Source organism: Bubalus kerabau, chromosome 20 (genome assembly GCF_029407905.1).
Source record: "Bubalus kerabau isolate K-KA32 ecotype Philippines breed swamp buffalo chromosome 20, PCC_UOA_SB_1v2, whole genome shotgun sequence".
Lineage (NCBI taxonomy): Eukaryota > Metazoa > Chordata > Mammalia > Artiodactyla > Bovidae > Bubalus > Bubalus kerabau.
Window position 1 is genome coordinate 55,788,063 of NC_073643.1, and position 19,827 is coordinate 55,807,889.

Here is a 19,827-nt window from a genome sequence, read left to right on the forward strand (position 1 = left end):
CCTCCCTGTCCATCACCAACTCCCAGAGTTCACTCAAACTCATGTCCATCGAGTCAGTGATGCCATCCAGCCATCTCATCCTATGTCATCCCCTTCTCCTCCTGCCCCCAATCCCTCCCAGCATCAGAGTCTTTTCCAATGAGTCAACTCTTCACATGAGGTGGCCAAAGTACTGGAGTTTTAGCTTTAGCATCATTCCTTCCAAAGAAATCCCAGGGCTGATCTCCTTCAGAATGGACTGGTTGGATCTCCTTGCAGTCCAAGGGACTCTCAAGAGTCTTCTCCAACACCACAGTTCAAAAGCATCAATTCTTAGGCGCTCAGCTTTCTTCACAGTCCAACTCTCACATCCATACATGACCACTAGAAAAACCATAGCCTTGACTAGATGAACCTTTGTTGGCAAAGTAATGTCTCTGCTTTTGAATATGCTATCTAGGTTGGTCATAACCTTCCTTCCAAGGAGTAAGCGTCTTTTAATTTCATGGCTGCAATCACCATCTGCAGTGATTTTGGAGCCCAGAAAAGTAAAGTCTGACACTATTTCCACTGTTTCCCCATTTATTTCCCATGAAGTGATGGGACCAGATGCCATGATCTTCGTTTTCTGAATGTTGAGTTTTAAGCCAACTTTTTCACTCTCCTCTTTCACCTTCATCAAGAGACTTTTTAGTTCCTCTTCACTTTCTGCCATAAGGGTGGTGTCATCTGCATATCTGAGGTTATTGATATTTCTCCCGGCAATCTTGATTCCAGCTTGTGCTTCTTCCAGCCCAGCGTTTCTCATGATGTACTCTGCATACAAGTGATTCATTTAGGCAGGAACATATGATGAGACAATTCTGTCTAATGAGATATTAGTGAGGAGCTCTGGGGAACTATTTCTTTGAGGAAAAGAGATACACGGGAGATGCTGACCTTTTCTCACTGGACATTGCTGGGTCTGCTGATGATGCTTGGAACTGAGGCCACCAACCTGGGACTAAGAGGAGCTGAGGATGAAAAGAATCTGAGATTTTAATAATGTTACTGAGCTGCAGAATTATCAACCTTGGAGTCATCCAAGCTTGGGTATTTTTATACATGAGTGTGCACTCAGTCACTCAGTCATTTCCACCTCTGTGCAACCCTATGGATTGTAGCCTGCCAGGCTCCTCTGTCCATGGGATTTCCCAGGCAAGAGTACTGGAGTTGCCATTTCCTTCTCCAGGGGATCATCCCCACCCAGGGATCGAATCCGCATCTCCTGCATCAATTGCATTGCAGTCAGATTCCTTTACCACTGAGCCATCAGGGAAGCCCCTGGGTATTTTTTTAGCTTAATCCATTTCCAGTTGGTATTTCTATTACCTGTATTTGGAAATATACTGACATAACACTTAACTTTCTCCTACTTTTCTTCTTCCTACCTGTCTGTGCCTTGTCGCCTTTGGGAAAGGGGGTTAAGGATACTCCATCTCATTTTTCCTTTGTTGTTCAGTCACTTGGTCATGTCTGACTCTCTGCGACCCCATGGACTGCAGCATGCCAGGCCTCCCTGTCCTTCACTATCTCCCAGAGCTTGCTCAACTTCATGTCCATTGAGTCAGTGATGCCATCTAATCATTTCATCCTCTTTCTTTATGTGAATCCAAAGACAGCTCTGATCACTGCTGTGAAGCTTAAGAGACAGTCCAACCTTGCGCCTGTATCATACAAACAGACTCTAAAGTTGTGACGTGAAATGAGACATCAAGTTCCAAAGCATTGGTTCCAATTTCAGAGGTCAAAGATATTTGGGGAAATCTGATAAGAAAGAAGCAGCAGCAGGGAAAGTGCACATACCCACACACAGTGCCCACACACTAAAGCTTTCAAAGAGGCTTCAGAAAGAACCTCTACAGCCCAAAGAATGGTTACAGCGCTGCAAGTCCAGATCATTCTAGACTTTTTTTCCTTAAGAAATGAAATGGAGAGCATTTTTTCCACCAGAATTCAGGAGAAGGCGAAGGCCTTAAAACAGAGCAGTGGGTTGGGGCCAGGGTAGGGAAGTATGGCTCTCATGAGGAAAGTCATAGATCAGAGTGTATTCTACAAGTGTCTGTGGGATGGAAGGGGAAGTGGGGAGAAGAGATTGGAACTCTGAACGACAACCAAGTGGAAAGGAGAAGAGGATCTGGAACCACCCAGACGGCAGATGGTACGGTGTGTGATGAGCTCCTCTGTTATTGTTTAGTCGCTTCAGTTGTATCAGACTCTTTGTGACCCCAGAGAGCCCGCCAGACTTCTCTGTCCATGAGATTTCCCAGGCAAGAATATTGGAGTGGGTTGCCATTTCCTCCTTCAGGGGATCTTCCCAAACCAGGGATAGAACCTACACTTGCTCTTTACCACCGAGCTGCCAAGGAAGCCCTCCTCCATATAACCCCTCAAACCCATGAAGTTTCCAAACTCAGGAGGTGTTGAGAAAGGTTATCTTTGCTGTGGAAAAGAGTGATGGGGCTGAAGCTCGCATCTGGGTTTGACGTGAGGCAACAGACAGATGTGGAGCGTGGGGACAGAGTGCAACATAAAAGAAAAAAAAAGTATTTTTTTTTTTAAAAAGCCTTAGGGATAGAAATTTCCAGAAATGATGAGGAAAACTCTGGAATTACCTAATCCACTCCACAGGATGTTTGAGTTAAATGTGCCAAGTCTCCAAGGGGCAGGAAGGCCCCACATGACACTCAGATCACACACAGCCTTGAGTTTAAGCAAAGTGCTCAGAATGATACAGTTAGTAAGAGATGAGCCGGGACTCCAAGCCCGTTCTAACTCAGATCCTCAAAGTAAAGAAACATGGCTTCAGTTTTTGGTTTTTTTTTTTTAAGTACTGGTATTGCCACGATATTGTCTTCTGGTTTTATTGTCACTGGGCAAAAATTCAGCTTCACTCATTATTCTTTCCCCCAGATTAATCAAAAGTCTGTTACATGTAAGGTATTCAAGCTTGGGTTTTGGTTTCCAGATCCTGACTTTCCTCTCCTCTCCCTCTGGGACTTCTCACCAAAGGAGCTCACGAATGAGAACCAAATGGAAAACAAAGTACTGCTGCATGAATACGGAGCAAAAGCCTGACAACGAGGGGGCCCAGAGCCCCTAGGTGGCTGGAAGTGCCCTTCCCAGGGTCTATATTCATAACCTCTCCTTTCATTGTCAAAATGCCTGACTTGGATGATGGATTACATGGTGGCCCAAATGAGACTTCCAGCCTCAGGACAAGCTGGTTTGCAGAAGGCAGTTCAGGTTTGTGGTCACTAGGCGGTCCCTTTGTTCTCACTCACCTCCCACTCTCAAACCCCCGAATCTCAGGTGCCTGGATCTGCAGCCTCCACCCTCAGGTGGAGAAAGTGGACCAGAAAGAGAGGTAAACCCTGCCAGGTGTGAGGACTGCATGGAACAGAAAGTGAAAGAGGGTGGCTGGACCCGCCCTGAGAAAAGGGGGTTTTCTTTGGCATACTCATCACTCGGAGATGGGAAGGGCAAGAGGAAGTTCATTAACATGCCCTTACCACTAACACCCACGAGTCTGCCCACCAGTAAAACACTGCCTAATGGATTCTCAGGCTCTGACCAGCCATCCTGCCAATACTTCCTCTCGTGGGAGGAGCATGAAGGGGAGACGTTTAGGAAGAACCCTCTCCCAATGACAGGCACATAACGTCTTGCAAAGGTGCCTTCGAGATGGAATAACACAGGTTCCTACACCCTAGGAGCACCTTTGGTGCCCCCAGCATGTCAGAGATGTAGCTTTTGTCTCATTACTTTGCACACTGAAGAGTTCTTGATGCTGTATCTGGTCACTGGGCTTCCTGACTCTACACACACATGCAGTTCAGCCAGGGAGGGGAGGCACGTGCACAAGCACCCCCAGAATGAGGTGGACAGTGGGAAGAGGCCTAAGGGAGACCCAGATCCTGCTCTGGGTGCGTAGAGATGGAGACATCTGACAAGAAACCTTGGAAGACTTCATGGAGGAGGAAAGGTTCAAAGAGACTTTAAAAAGAGGGCGGAGCTTCACTGCATGGACAGGGGAAAGAGGGTTGTTCTAGACCAATTTTTTGGTAGCAAGGACAGAAGCTAACCAACTCAGTTAGCTTCATGAAAAGAGTTTTCCTACAAGAAGTACATGGACTAAACTGAAAATGGGAGACTTGGTAATCGATGCAATTCCAAGGGCCCATCCTTCCCTCCACAGATTTCTTTCTGCTTGGGTTTTCTATTTTCCTCTCTGAGCCCTCTGACCCCACTCTGCCATATTTCTTCTCTAACAGACAGAGAGCACGGACGACGTGCCAGGCACTCTTCTAAGGGCTTTAAACAACATTAGCTCATGGAACTCTTCCAACAACCCTTGGAGACAGGCCCTATTCGCACCTCTGCTTTATAAATGAGAAATGGGGCACAGAATGGTTGCATTAGTTGGACAAAGATACACAGCCCATGGGCAGTGGAGCCAGGATTCGAACGGGGCAGGCCAGCTCCAGCTTCTGCTCACATCCACCGTACACGGCCGCCTCCTGAGAGGTCAAATGGCAGCTGATGCCCAGTGTGGTCAACAGCCCAGGATGTGGTCTGATGGCAAATGTCTTCCCAGCAGGCTAACAGTTATCAGTTGTGCCAATCAGATTTTCCGAGCTCTCAAATATGGACAGTAAAGGCCAATGAGTAGAGAGAAGAGAAGAGGGCAGGCCCCAAGCAAGTACCCAGTTCCCAGGTGGAGATTCTCAGCTCCTCCCGCTGTACTCTCACAGGCACGTATATGGATTCTGGCCTCAGTAGACCCAATTCCATGGGTTTTTTTTTATTTTTTTAGGACTGGATCTTGGGTTTCCTTAGCTTTCTCTCTTTTTTTGTTTTTTAAAAAGTATTTATTTGGCTGCACTGGGTCTTAGTTGTAGTACCCAGGATCTTCAGTCTTCCTTGCAGGATGTGGGATCTTTCAGCTGTGGAATGCAGGATCTTTAGACGTGGCATGCAGAATCTAGTTCCCAGACCTGGGATCAAACCCAGGCCCCCTGCACTGGGAGCGTGGAGTCTTAGCCACTGAACTGACAGAGAGGTCCCTTCTCTGGCTTTCTGAGCTCAGGAATCCCTACAGTAACTACACTTGCCGTTGGTCGATGTCACTGGGGGGGAGTTTCCTTTTCTTGGAATCCGGGAAGCTCACCTCTCCCCCTGCCCTGTCAGGCAGTCTAGCCTGAAGAATAACACTAGTCCTGGCTTGGTTATCTACTCACTGGCTGAACTGGGCAAGTCACTGCCTCTTTCTCTCTGCCTGGTTGGCTGTGGCTGCACAAATGCTAAGGTTTTCGGGTGTGGTTCACTGGGATGGAATTCGGGTGGAAGGGGGTGCACTGGCTCATCTGACGTCTCAGGCATGTGAAGAATACAGGGATAGAGGAGATGACGGTAAGACTGCTGCTGACACCATTCCTGCTTTAGAGAGAAAAAGTAACACCCTGAGGTGGTTGTTGTTTGTGCGCATGCCCAGTCATGTCCGATTCCGCGACCTCATGGACTGCAGCCCGCCAGACTCCTCTGTCCATGGGATTTCCCAGGCGAGAATATTGGAGTGGGTTGCTATTTCCGTCTCCAGGAGATCTTCCCGACCCTGGGTTTGAACCCAAGTAGCTATGTCTCCTGCACTGGCAGGCAGGCACCACCTGGGAAGCCCAATATACTTAGGGCAAGTAGTCAATTAAAAATATGAAAGTCGGAGGGCCTCATTGGCAGTAGTTAAGGAAATCCTCATCTCCTGTAGCTAAAGGGCAGATGAGGAGTGTCCTTTGTTATTGTCTAGTCGCTCAGTCATGTTTGACTCTTTGGGACCCTATGGACTGCAGCCCACCAAGCTCCTCTGTCCATGGAATTTTCAAGGTAAGAATACTGGAGTGGGTTGCCATTCCTTTCTCCAGGAAATCTTCCTGACCGAGGGATCAAACCCAAGTCTCCTACATTGGCAGGTGGATTCTCTACCACTGAGTCGTGGGCTTTCCTTGTGAAGGGCAGCCTTGCTGCTGCTAAGTTGCTTCAGTCGTGTCTGACTCTGTGTGACCCCATGGACTGCAGCCCACCAGGCTCCCCCGTCCCTGGGATTCTCCAGGCAAGAACACTGGAGTGGGTTGCCATTTCCTTCTCCATTGCATGAAAGTGAAAAGTGAAAGTGAAGTTGCTCAGTCGTGTCTGACTCGTAGCGACCCCATGGACTGCAGCCTACCAGGCTCCTCCGTCCATGGGGTTTTCCAGGCAAAAGTACTGGAGTGGGGTGCCATTGCCTTCTCCAGAAGGGTAGCCTTAGGTCCTAATTATAAGAGTAGCAGAACTTGAGAGAAGTTGATTTCTGAGCCTCGTCAAATCTCTGGTAGGGAAGGAGTGGGACTCTGAGACTCTGGATGGGAATCTCTAGGTAGAGGCACTTGGAAAACTCGACCTCTGATTCTCTGGAAACCTTTGCGTCCTCAGGAGTGACTCACTGTCCCTCGATAGAGGAAGCACCTCTGCTTTCTCCGTGACTGAGCAGAAGCTTCACATGAGACAGAGGCCTCGCAAGACAATGCTTGCCTTCCTCAGAACCTGCCCTACCTCCCCTCCTGGCCACTAGACCGACAGCTAGGGTTAACTTTCAGCCTCTCTTGAATCTTAGCATAGCTAGTTTGTTTGGATGGGGAAGTTCTGGCCATGCGAAGGAAGGAGACAGATTATGTGTGGAAGGACTTGCAGTTCTTGCCTAATATGTACAAGCAGGATCTGGGAGAATAGGCCTGAAAGGGGATCCTCCTGGTGCTGGATCAAGGGGGCCAGAATCTAAACTAAGTAAGGAAGAGTTTGTTGATATGAGCACACTCTCCCATGACAAAGGAGTTAACACCCAGAAAAGGTCCTAGGATCTTGTTCTGATACTCGGCTTGAGATTGAGACAGGTGGGGGTTTCCTGGGGCCTGGGACCCTTTGCTGCAGTGCTTGCACCTGGAAAAACATCTCCTCGAGCAACAGAATAGAAAGAAACTATGAGGGACTATGGAGAAGGCAATGGCACCCACTCCAGCACTCTTGCCTGGAAAATCCCATGGACGGAGAAGCCTGGTGGGCTGTAGTCCATGGGGTCACTAAGAGTCGGACAAGACTCAGTGACTTCACTTTCACTTTTCACTTTCATGCATTGGAGAAGGAAATGGCAACCCACTCCAGTGTTCTTGCCTGGAGAATCCCAGGGACAGGGGAGCCTGGTGGGCCGCCGTCTATGGGGTCACACAGAGTCGGACACGACTGAAGTGACTTAGCAGCAGCAGCAGCAGCAGCAGCTGCAGCCTGAGGGACTATGCATGCACAGCTGGGGCAAATTATGAAGAACAAGATACAAAGAGACCCAACTGTCACTTCTGAAAAGCTGGGAGCAAAAACAGGGTGTTGGGCAAAAGCAGGGTACTGCACACATCCCCTGCACTCAACATCACCAAAGGGTGGGCAAACCACTTAAGATACCCCTCCAGCCTGACCCCTGGACACACCACATGTAAAGGAACCAGCTCCACCCACCTTGGGGAGTGAGCAAGGGAACCTGCTGCTTGTTTTTGCTCCCCATTTCTGGAGCAGGGGCCCTGGTAAAGTCTTGCTTGAATTTTTTATTTGGCCTCTTATCAACTTCTATTTATTAAGGAGGCCAAGAACCCTGATTGGTAACGAGATGACCCTTGGAAGCTGGAAAAAGTAATACCTAATACAGTAAATGGGCTTCCCAGGTGGCTCAGTGGTAAAGAATCCACCTGCCAATGCAGGAGACGCAGATTGGACCCCTGGGTTGGGAAGATTCCCTGGAGGAGGAAATGGCAACCCCACTCGTGTTCTTGCCTGGAAAATTCCATGGACAGAGGAGCCTGGTAGGCTACAGTTTTTGGGGTTGCAAAGAGTCAGACATGACTTAGCGACTGAGCATGCACAGACATAGAGTAGAATGAGATGATGTTCTCAGGAATATCTAGCTGTCTAGGCTCCTTTAGACTCTACTGTGGCAGAGAGGTGAATAAACATAGCCCCAGAGCAAGACGATGAGTGTACACTGTTGTCTGTCCCAACTGAATATAAACTAATCTGTGTGGAACACAGTACATTTGCCACACGCCTTACCAGCGGCTACGTAATCTGCTCAAATAAAGATACCGTATCAGGTTTGGCAGTTGCAATGGGGCTATTGCTTAGAAATTTTGCGGTAGACTATTGTCATCAGACTATAGTCAGTCTGGCTTTTGCAGAGGCCAGGCCACTGAATTAAACGGAGGTAGGTGGGGGATGACCTTCAAGTCTCTGTGGGTGGCCTATTCTCTGTCATCCTTCTGAAATGTGATATCATTTGTGACTTACTGACCTGGCAGGAGAGGCTATAAGTTTTCACTTAGTCTTTGCTACAAAACATAGCTCTTATTCCTCTTTCTCTACTGATCAAGGAACCAATGAGATTTATTTTCAAGTAATCCCACTGCAATTAAACAACTGGAAGCTGGAGAATGACTACTGGATAGGTCCATGGACCCAGTGGACCCACTGTGAGATGAACCTGGGCTGCAGCTTCATTTACTAGCTGACCCTACAAGCCTCAGTCTCACAGGGGGAACATGGTGGCTGTTTGGTGCCCAAAGACCTAGGCATTCTCTTTCCCCGTTGTGTGTCACCTGAGCTATGTTAATTCACCCCTCTGCCACAATAGAGTCTAAAGACACCTAGACCAGTGAGATATTCCTGAGACTACCATACTGTTCTACTCTATGGGCATGCGTGCTCAGTCACTACTCATGTCTGACTCTTTGCAACCCCATAAACTATAGCGCAGCAGGCTCCTCTGTCCATGGGATTTTCCAGGCAAGAATACTGAAGTGGGTTGCCATTTCCTCCTCCAGGGAATCTTCCTGACCCAGGGATTCAACCTGCGTCTCTGGCGTCTCCTGCATTGGCAGGTGGATTCTTTACTACTGAGCCACCTAGGAAGTCCTGTTCTACTCTATAGATGACATTATATAAATTGGATCAGATGTGCAAAAGTAATGGAAGTACATTGGATTCCCAATCACTACAAAGAATGGGTCACACAAAGACTCATGGGTGCAGAGGTTCTGGGACATAGGGAGACATTCTGTTCAAAGTAAAAGATAAAATTTTGTCTTTGGGCCATGTGACCTGTAAGATCCCATGCTGCCAGAGGTGTTTGAGGTAGAAAAGATGCTATGCAGAGCCTCTGTGTGTCCCAGAAAGAGATGCACAGCACAGGGACTTCCGTGGTGGTCAAGCGGTTAAGAATTTGCCTTCTGGACTTCCTTGGTGGAACAGTGGATAAGAATGTGCCTTCTGGATTTCCCTGATGGGGCAGTGGATAAGAGATTGCCTGCCAGTGCAGGGGACATTGGGACATGGATTTGATCCTCGGTCCAAGAAAATCCACATGCTGCAGAGCAACTAAGCCCATGCGCCACAACTACTGAGGCTAAAGCTTGTGCTCTGAAGCGAGAGAAGCCATTACCATGAGAAACCTATGCACTGCAAACAGAGTAGCCTTCATGCAGCAACGAAGACCCAGGGCAACCAAAAATAACAGAAAGAAAAAAAGAAAAGAAGCTTGAAAATAATGCACCTTATAACACAGGAGATGGGGTTCCATCCCTGGTCGGGGAACTAATACTCCCCATGCCAGGGGGCAACCAAGCCTGTGCACCGCACCTACAGAGCCCGCGTGCCAGCAAGCTGTGTGTAAGATCCTGCACACTGCGACCAAGATCTGACACAGCCAAAAACAAATACATATTAAAACAAAACCAAATGGGCCTTCCTGGTGGCTCAGTGGTAAAGAATCCGCCTGCCAGTGCAGGAGACACCGGTTCGATCCCTGATCTGGGAAGATCCCACCTGCCGAGGAGCAACTAAGCCTGTATGACACAAATTTTGAGCCTGTGCTCTGGAGCCCAGAAGCCACAACCACTGAGCCTGAGCACCACAACTAGGGAGTAGCCCCTGGTCTCTGCAGCTACAGAAAAGCCTGCACAGCAAAGAAGACCCAGCAGAGCCAAAACTAAATAAATACATACATAAAACTACTAAAAAACCCCAAAACATACAAAAAAGAGATGCACAGCACAAACCCATGGGGTTCGGGAACAAGGTCATCCAACTGCAGGAAAGATCTATGTGCCACTCAGAAAGAAGCACCAAGCATATTACTGTACCTAAGTAGAGACTGACCAGATGACCATCTGGCAGGACTGGCCATCATGAGGCATGTAACATCAGACCCACTAGTTCATTAAGCGGGCAGACTGAAGAGCAATCCTTCACATGATGGGAGAGGGACAAGCAGGATCAGATGTAAATTGGGCCGGAAGGGACAACTAAGCTGCCTGACCAGGTGGCACGGACCTTCAAGCCACACGTCACTGCTGCACGGGTGTCTCTCCTTCAGCTCACCCCGCTGGCCCCGTGTGGGGTCCCCATGGCCAGCCGACAGAGGAGAAGGTCTGAGCTTGGCTGCTGGGTTATTAACTCAGGGTGTGGGTACCAAATGCAGGGGACTGCTGTAACGCTGACACACACAGACAGGAAGGAAAAGACAGGAGAGTAAGGGAATGTCCCTGATGGGTGAGGCTTTGGGGCAAAGGGCACCATCCATCCACCCTGCATGGAAAGAGAGGGGCTTGAGGCAAGAATATACACAGATGCATGAGCGGTGATAAAAGACTTGGCAAGTTTTGCAAACAAGTGCATCTGTAGCATTTTCCTAAATTCCACGAGTGATATTTTATGCTATTTGTTTTTCTCTTTCTGACTCACTTCCCTCTGTGTGGCAGCCTCAGTTCCATCCACATTCCTGCAAGCGGCACTCTTTTGTCCCTTTATGGCTGAGTAATATTCCATTGTGCATATGTACCATACCTTCTTTATCCATCCCTCTGTTGATGGACATTTAGGTTGTTTCTCACAGATGTAGAGAACAAACATGGATACCAAGGAAGGAAGAGGGCGTGGGATGAACTGGGAGGTTGGGACTGACATATATATACTACTATGTATAAAATAGATAACTGGTGAGAACCTACTGTATAGCACAGGGAACTCCATGCTCTGCGGTGACCTAAATGGGAAGGAAATCTAAAAAAGAGGAGATATATGTATATATATGCCTGATTCATTTTGCTGTACAGTGGAAACTAACATAGAATTGTAAAGCAGCTGCACTCCAATAAAAACTAATTTTTTTAAAAAAGACTTAGCCAGTTGATCGGAGGCCTGGGAGGGGCAAGACTGGAAGATCAAGAACAAAAAGGCCTGGGGAAGAGGCCTACAGTGGACCAATGGGTGAAGGATTTCCGTGCCATTTGTTAGTGCCCATCGTGAAGATCTGCTCCAGAAGAGGCACTAAACACCTAAGTGAACAGGATGACTTAGCCGGATGAGTCAGTCTCTGCCGCCGACCACTGAGTGTTTGCACTGTGGGCTTGTGAATGAAATAGTCATGTGGCAGAGATGGAATCAGTGGGCACCCTCTTACCAAAGCTCATCTAGTCCTTGTTCCCTCTAGTGTGCTACCTGCCAGCAGCAGACACCCCTGAGACCCCCACCCTGAAAAGCCCCATCACACTTCCATCTATTCCCTCCCTTGTACAACAAGAGCTGTACTTAGTGGGCTCCTTGTCATCGGGCATTATCAGCTAATAATTGTCCTCACTGTCCAGAGATTGTACACTCATCGGTAATTACAGAGTGCGAGCTATTTTCTGCAGAGGCCTGTTCAGTGCAGATCACTTTATGAAAGGACAGGAAATTGTCTGCCCTCCAGGGGTGGAGCAGTGTCTGGGAAAACATCAACATGGTGGAATTAGGGGTCCTTTCATTCTACCAATAAATAAATTCTACCAAAAAATAAAATGTATTTATTTGATTTATTATTATTATTTGGCTGCACTGGGTCTTCACTGGTGCGCTTGGGCTTTCTCTAGTTGTGGCGAGCGGGAGCTACCACGCTGCGGTGCACAGGCTTCTCACTGCTGTGGCTTCTTTTGTTGCAGAGCACGGGCTCTAGGTGAGCAGGCTTTAATAGTTGTGGTGCAGGAAGGCGGACCCCTTCCAGGGCCCGAAACTGGGTTCTTGTCTAACACTCGGAAATGAGTTGTCCGAGGAGACACATGTGCTGACAAAGCAAGAGATTTTATTGGGAAAGGGCACCCGGGTGGAGACCAGTGGGGTAAGGGAACCCAGGAGAACTGCTCTGCCACGTGGCTCACAGTCTTGGGTTTTATGGTGATGGGATTAGTTTCCGGGTGGTCTTTGGCCAGTTATTCTAATTCAGAGTCTTTCCTGGTGGTGAGCGCATCGCTCAGCCAAGATGGATGCTAGCGAGAGGGATTCTGGGAAGTGGACGGACAAGCGGTATTTCCTTTTGACCTTTCCCGAATTCTTCCGGTTAGTGGTGGCTTATTAGTTCCGTATTCCTTATCAGGATCTCCTGCCATAAAACAACTCATGCAAATGGTTACTATGGTGTCTGGCCAGGGTGGGCGGTTTCAATCAGTGTGCTTCCCCTAACCGTTGTGGTGCGTGCCCCGTGGCACGTGGGCTCTTACTGGATCAGGGATGGAACCTGTGTCTCCTGCGTTGCAAGGCAGGTCCGTATCCGCCGAGCCACCAGTGAAGTCTTGAAGCGGTACCTTTTGAGGAGTGTTTGTGATATGACTTAATTTCCCAAAACGCACCAAGCAGGGCCCCAAATGGTTCTATATCCCACTGCAGAGTGCAATTCCTAGATCCTGATCGTCATCTTCCTGGCAGGCAGAGAAGGGCTAATTGCAGTGAAAGCCCCAGTAACTGGTGCCTGGTACACTCCCAGCTGTATTACCCCAGACCTTGGGATAACTCAATGGAAGACAGAATTTCCCTATGTTACTGGGAGGACATGAAGCTTCAAGATGCAACTCCCAGGGTCTTCAGCTGTCACCAGATTCTGCCTCATCCCCCACCTGCAGAGCCACTGGCCAGGGCCTGGCTTTGCCAGCAGCGTCCTCTGTCCACCTGCGGTTTGGATGTAAAAACCTATCTGTAGTTTCATCATTTCTGTCTCACATTTAGAAGCCTAGGATTTGAGGCTTGCTTCTTTTCCTTTCAGGAGGTGAATCTTCATTTGAAGCCCATCTGGAAAATGGACCAAATGAAGCTGCTTAGAACTTAACCTCTGCTTCCCCAGTCCCATCGATTTTGAGCTCTGTTTAAAAGAGGTGGTGCATGTCCCTGGGCCTGGTGAGAACACTGGCCTTGTGACTTCCATGATGAAAGGCAAGAGCTTGGATGCAACACAGGTCACTCCAGCCCCACACCTGGGCAGCTAACCCCTCCTGGGGGTGGCTCTGAGCCAGCTGCCCGGGGCTGGGCACATGGAAGGATGTGTGGACAGGGTCTGTCTCCACCAGGCTTGCATCAGCACGTCTTGCCATCACAGTACCAGGGAGGAGGAACTGATGCCAGCACGCAGGAGGGAAGACACTGGGACTCTAAGCCCCCTGTGCTCCACTCCAACCTCATGCACCCATTTAACAGATGGTGCTCACTTGAGCCCCATGTCTTGAGCCCCATGTCACCCAACTAAGGCTGAAGAGCAGGAAAATGGGAAGAATACTAAACACGATCTGAAAACAAATACTTGGCAGCCTGAATCTCTGGGGTGGGAGGTCCAGTCTCCTGATGGCCCCCAATCCAGCCCTTTGCACAGAGCTATACCTCATAGGTCTTCAGAAAGCGGTGGGTGGTGGAATGTCAGAATGAAAGAGGCCTGGAATCCTTGTGGTCAGGACTCCTATTCCCACAGGCTTCATATTAAGCCCCATTGTCCATCTCTTTCTTTCTAGATTCCCCAGCCCCTAGGGGTAGCTTAGCCCTCCACCCTAAGAGAAACCGAGACAGGAGTGAGTCAGGACATTCCTCCCTTGCCGACTCACCCAGACTGCCTGGGATCAGAATCAGCCAACACCCATTGCAAACTCACTGGTTACACCCGCCAGCCTCACACTGATACCCACCCAGCTGTGCCTCTAAGGGTGGTGCGTGGCTTGCTGTTTCTCGGAGGCCCACACCCTCTCTGCAGCTTTACCCTCTACTTTAACCCTCCTACAGAAGCACAGAAACACGTGATCCTGGCCCCTGGGAGGCACCTCCAGTTTCTTAGGAGTCAGGTAAGTCAAGGCTGGTTTGTACTCTGCATATTTCTGGGTACCGCTGTTTACAGTGAGAAACAGACAAGCCCACTGTTACTGCCAGGAATGAAGCCACAGTAACAGTGTAACAAAATCCCTGTGTGTTTACTTGGCAGGGGGCAGGAATCTGTTGTATCAGAAATCCTGACATAGGGGGAATACTGCAGCTTACACAGAAATCTTGCTCAGAGCCTCCTAGCAGACAAGGGGAAAAGTGATTGATACTGCTCTTATTATCAAACAAAAAAAAAGTACACCACACCTGCTCAGGGACCCAGACTTTTGGCAAATTTTTCTAACCCAGAGAGGACTTCGGAAGAATAAGCAAGGAGGGAAAGAAAGGAAAGCAAACTTACTCCCAGCCTTGATGCCTTGACTACTAAATGCTAATTATCACCCAGAGAGAGCATGGAATAAGCAGGGGCAGAAGCATTCGTGGAAAGTGTTACAAAATTTACCAAGTTATCTTCCTGGTGCAGTTTCAAAATCTACTGTGAAGCCTGCAAAAACGCACATTTGTGATCCCAATCCTAGACCCATAGAATTGGAATATCTGAAGGGAGGGGCCCAGGAACCTCCATTTCCTTTGTATTCCCCCATGTGACTCTTAAAAGCACACTGAAATTGGATAACTGATTTGGAGTTCCTTATACTTGGAAAGGGGCTTCCCAGGTGACTCAGGGGTAAAGAATATGCCTGCCAATGCAGGAGACATGGGTTCAATCCCTACGTTGGGAAGATCCTCTGGAGAAGGAAATGGCAACCCACTCCAGTATTCTTGCCTGAGAAATCCCATGGACAGAGGAACCTGGTGGGCTACAGTCCATGGGGTGGTAAAAGTTGGACACGACTTAGCAACTAAACAACAACAACAAATACTGGGAAAGTGCATTAAAATTTGGACCAAAGAGTACTTCCTCTTCCCCCACAAGCGTAGCTTTGAGCAACAAAAGATGGCCCCACTCCCAGGACCACACCAGCTGAGATGTTTGTCAGCCAAGCTTGCACACTTGTGCTCACCACTCCCAGCCCTGCCCTGCTGGCTGAGAAGTACATGCCAAGAGGGATTAAACATGAAAGGATTTTATCAGAGGAAATGCATGTGTGACAGGAAATAAGAGAGGGATCAGAAGAGGCTTCAGAGTGAGCCTGACCCCAAGTAGGGTTATCGGAGGTAGCAAATACACAGCTACAATGCCCAGTGTGAATTTCAGATAAACAAATACATTTTTTAGTATCAGCAAGTCTCATGCAGGACTGGGGACATGCTTATATAAGAATCATTTGTTGTTTATCTGAAATTCACATTCACCTGAATGTACTATAGCTTTTTGGTGGGGGGAGGGGGGCGTGGGGGGGGCGATGTCCTATAGTTTATCCAGCAGCCCTAACTCTGAGGAAAGGAGAAAGGTAGGTTTACTGGCAGCATCCTAAATTGCTGGGCTGTCTAAGGAGGTTCTGCAAAGCCACCGGGGAATCCTTGAGCCAAAGTTATGGGACATCTGAGGCATCTCCCAAAATAGTATTCCTTCTGCACTATTGACAGGTCGTGGGAAGTGCCATGGCCTCAATACAAATGAGGGGTGGAATAAGAATCCAAAATCCAGGGTCTGGGGCCCTGGGTTGGTTAAGTTCCCTGCAGTGGGAGGTCTTCAAAGCACAGACTCAGGGCCGCCACATCCCAATACAAAGTCCAGTGTGGCTGAGAGGTCAGCAGCAGCTGCCACTGGACACATGTCTTCCAGACCCAGCTCAACTGCCTTGAAATGAGGTCAAGAAAAACATCTCTGCCCCAGTTCCTCCACCCTCCCTCCCTGCCCCACCCCACAGGTACACTGGAAAGAAAAATGGGTGATGTGGCTAAGTACTTCTTCATCCTCAGATCAAAGGGTGGGTGTGTGCTGAGTGGACCAGGCTTCATTCAGGCTCAGATCTTGTCTGGGGACTGGGACACGCTGCCTCAGCCCCACAGAGACTACCTCCACCCAGCACCCCTGGCAGATGTGAACACATTGAACGCCCCTTTTCCACAAAGGTGAAATCACGGGTCTGAGAGCATCTCAGGTCCGTCTCTGGGAAAGCAGAACCGAGATGCCTGGAGAAGAAGAGGGGAGAAGGGCGGGAAGAACCACAAGTGTGCAGGTCTGGGGAAGGGTGGGTGCAGCAACTGGTGGGAGAGAGTCCTCCGCCCCCCCTCTGGGGCAGAATGACACAGGGGAGTTCATCAGCCAGGGAGCTGATTAAGGGCAGCACTCTCCAAGCACCCCTGCAAGGTGGGGAGCAGCTCTATAGCACCACCGTGCTTGTAAATCACATCCCTAGGTCCTCTGATATTTCTCCCTCTAAAAGGCAATTCTGGACTTCACTGAGGATCCAGGGGCTAAGATTCCATGCTTCCAATACAGGGGCCCTGGGTTCGATCCCTGGTTGGGCAGCTAGATCCTACATGCCACAACTACGAGTTTGCATGATGCAGCTAAAGATCCCATGTGCAACATAGACCTGGTGCAGCCAAATAAAAATATATTAAAATTAAATACAGATATAAATAGTAAAATAAGTTTTAAAATAAATATATTTTTTAAACTATCAACAAAAGGCACTTCTCCTTCAATTAAGTATGGAGGTACTCAGTGAGTTGCTCTCAACAAATAAGATGTGGCAGAAATGATAGTGTGTGATGGTATATAAGACTAGGACATAAAAGATGTCGTGGCTTCCTCCTTGCTTTCCCTCTTGACCTGCTTGCTCTGGGCAAAGCCCACTGCTGTGTCAGGGTATACACACCAGCAGCCCTGTGCAAAGCCAAGTAGTAAGGAAGCCCTCCAGCCCCTGTGCAAATCCCAGTGGTAAGCGAGCCCGCCAGCCCCGCTTGAGCATTCAGATGACCGCAGCCCCAGCCAACAGTTGGAGTACAACCTCACCAGAGACTCAGAGTCAGAGCCACCCACAGAAAGTGGCTGCCGGATTCCTGACCCACAGAAATGCTGAGATAATAAAGGTTTGTTGTTTCTCTCTTTTAAAGCAACATTACTTTATTTGGCTGCATAGGGTCTTAGTTGTGGCATGTAGGATCTTCAATCTTCACTGTGGCATATGGGATCTAATTCTAGTTCCCTGACCAGGGGCTGAATCTGGGCCCCCTGCACTGGGAGTGGGGAATCTTAGCCACTGGACCACTAGGGAAGTCCCATGTTTGTTGTTCTAAGCCACTAAGTTTTGGGGTGATTTATTATGAAGCATTAGGTAACAAATATAAGGACTGCAGCTACAAGTTCAAATGGCCACTCTGCACCCTTGGACAGATTCCCACAGACTCCCCAGAGAGAACACCGACCTGGAGTCAGATGTGGCCAGCCGGGGTGCCCTAAGGGCAGGCAAGGGGCCTTCCCAGCCTTAGGGAAAGGAGCACAATCACATTTCCTTCCAAACACCTTCTATCTTACACCAGCCACAGGCTTTCAGACTTAAAAGTCAACCTGTTGTCAGCTTTGTTCTCTGGCAAGGGTCCTGGTCCCGCAGGCTGGCTTGGGAAAGCCCTTAGAGCACAAGTGAAGACATTCAAGGTCGTGCAGATCTCCTCCAATCTCTTCACCAGCTCTGTACATCCCTCCCCTAGCTTCTGCATGCCCTGTTCCTGGGGGCTGGCCCCTGGCTCTAAGATGACACTGCGGCCACCTCGTCCTTACAGAGAGCTGGGAGCTCCCTCTGGCTCCCCGGCAGCCTGTAACCAAGAACTCCCTAGTGGGAGGACAGACACCAGCTCCTTCGCCTTGAGGTGAGGACAAGCCCAGGGCTCCCTGATGTCTAGGATCAGGCCGAGACTGTGCTCCCCCTGAACTCTCCCCCTTGGGTGGAGGGATGGTGATGTTGGGGAGGTGGCTCCCTCCCATCCCTCTCCTGCTTTCCACACTGCCTGACCAGGTTCTCCTGAGAACACTCCCTTCAGAAACTGCTGGCATCAGGTCCTTGACCAGGTTCTGGAAGACTCTGTCCTGAGACTGTGAAAACACAGGACCTTCCAAGAGTCATGCAAGAGTTACCATCATTAGACACACACTTAGGAGTTGGGCTCTGCCCTCCATCTTCAGAGACAGAGGTCAAGAGGAGTATTTGGTGTGCCAAATCACATCTGGAGAAATTGGGCATTCGAAAGACTAAGAGACTGGCCCAAGGTTCACAGCAAAGAAAAGTACTAGGACTCAGGTCTGTTCCTCTAAAGCCACTCTCCTGGTTGGACCTTGCTGCCTCCCCATCTGGGCTGCTTAGAGTGTTTCTACATGTTTGTCTTTTTAACCCACAAACCCAGACCCACTTATCCAATTACCACTAAGACCACACACGCTCCAAAGAATATGCACTCCTCAGGGCTCACCCCTGAATGGCAGCGCAAGGATTCCAAACCAGATTCCAAACCAGGATTCCACACAGAGTAGTGGAGGCAAGGCTGCAGTCCAGCCCGGTGTTACGATGTGGCTGGCTGTGACCATGGATGGTTGAACACTCTGCCCCAAAGGCCCTGGCAAGGCAGAGAACCACACTTTCAAAGGAAGCCACAAGTCCCAGTTTCAGACACCCAAAGGAAAGGCTCTCCATTCGGGGCACTGGAGGTGACTTAGGGGGATGAGCTGAGACTTCTCAATGTCACCCTGCCTTCTCCAGAGCATCTTGGTCCACCCTATTCTCATCTTCATGACCTCTCTCCCCCCAGTGACCCTGAACACAGAGCTACTCCACCCCTCTGGGCCTTGGCTTGGGCTGGTCCCCTTACCTACAGCGCCCTCGTCATGCAGGCTTCACTCTGTAAACAATCTTAAACCATCTATTATTGCATGCTAGTGTGGCACAGCGGTGAAGCGCCTGGGATCAGGTTCTGAGAGCCTCTGGTCTGGGCTCTGCTCCAGGTTCAGCTCTGCTCCAGGTTCAGCTCTGCTGTGGAACAAACACGTGAATGGGAGTGAGTTACCTTCTCTACAGCTCTCGTCATTAAGTTCTGGGTAGATGGCCTATAGACAGGGCCCTTGAGAGGCAGAGTGGACTCCTAAAGTTTAACTTTAGTTGCTACGGCCTGACTCACTGTACCTCACCTAGTGTGGCAGAAGGTGCTTTGGGAGACAGAGGGACTACACAGTGTTGGCATTAATCACTCAGACTGCCTCCAGTTGACAGCCTCTTCACCGACAGTGTGGAGTTCAAACCCCAGTCCCTCCCTTTCCAGCTGAGGAACTTTGGGAAAGGCTCTGATTTACTTTTCAGGGCTGCTGGAAGGACAGATGAGTGTTTTGGACAGTACAAACCAATTGCCACACAAATGGGAAATATTGGTGCCAAAAAGGGGCTTCCTGGAGATGAAACAGGGGCAAAAGTATGGCTTTCTAATGGTGACATCTCACTCATATGCAGGACAGAGGAAGAGCTGCCTTTAGAAGCAGATGACCTACAAGTTCTGGGGGATCCAGCTTTGACAGTCTCACATAAAGCCATTCTGGGCCCAGCCAAGGAGCCATCACCCCTAAAGACAAAGAACCCTGTAGAAGTTGGGCATTCAGAATGAAGAGTTCTTAATAAAATAAAGCTTTCGTTTGGA

General features: G+C 49.1%; 1 long non-coding RNA gene across 1 annotated transcript; it reads left to right on the plus strand.

The window, feature by feature from the left end:
• Positions 1–14,006: 14,006 nt before the first annotated feature.
• On the plus strand, positions 14,007–19,827 carry LOC129635288 (uncharacterized). Its single transcript, XR_008706208.1, has 2 exons — positions 14,007–14,219; positions 19,644–19,827. It is a non-coding gene; the product is annotated as an uncharacterized LOC129635288 (long non-coding RNA).